At 58.1% G+C, this 332-nt stretch overlaps 1 protein-coding gene across 1 annotated transcript in view; it reads left to right on the plus strand.

Moving 5' to 3' along the window:
* The window catches only part of GJA1 (gap junction protein alpha 1), an 11,980-nt gene that overhangs the window by 1,071 nt on the left and 10,577 nt on the right, over nucleotides 1–332 (plus strand). The window lies entirely within an intron of this gene.

A 332-nucleotide genomic window follows, 5' to 3' on the forward strand; every position in this document is an offset into this window, starting at 1 on the left:
CAGGGTGCTTTTCCAAAACCGTCTCCTAAAACCAGATTCTCCTAGAAAGAAGATGAATCGAAATTTCTTAAACAGTTCCTTAGAGGGAGCTAGCAGCCCCCCGAGCCCCCCACCCCTCACCCGCCGCCTGTGCGAACCTGTGGCAGACCCCAGAGACCTGGGCAACAGTGTGGAGTGGGAGCTGCCGGGAGAGGCCCAGAGGCATGTGCTGGTTTGTCATGAAAGGGGGTTCGATCTCTTCAAAGCCCTGGTGGGCAGCACCCTCTGTTGGCCTGCTCGCTGAGGATGTGGTCTCACTCCGCAATCCCCAATGGTTCGGGGTGACCTCGCAG

The sequence above is a fragment of the Myotis davidii genome, unplaced genomic scaffold, assembly GCF_000327345.1.
Source record: "Myotis davidii unplaced genomic scaffold, ASM32734v1 scaffold147, whole genome shotgun sequence".
Lineage (NCBI taxonomy): Eukaryota > Metazoa > Chordata > Mammalia > Chiroptera > Vespertilionidae > Myotis > Myotis davidii.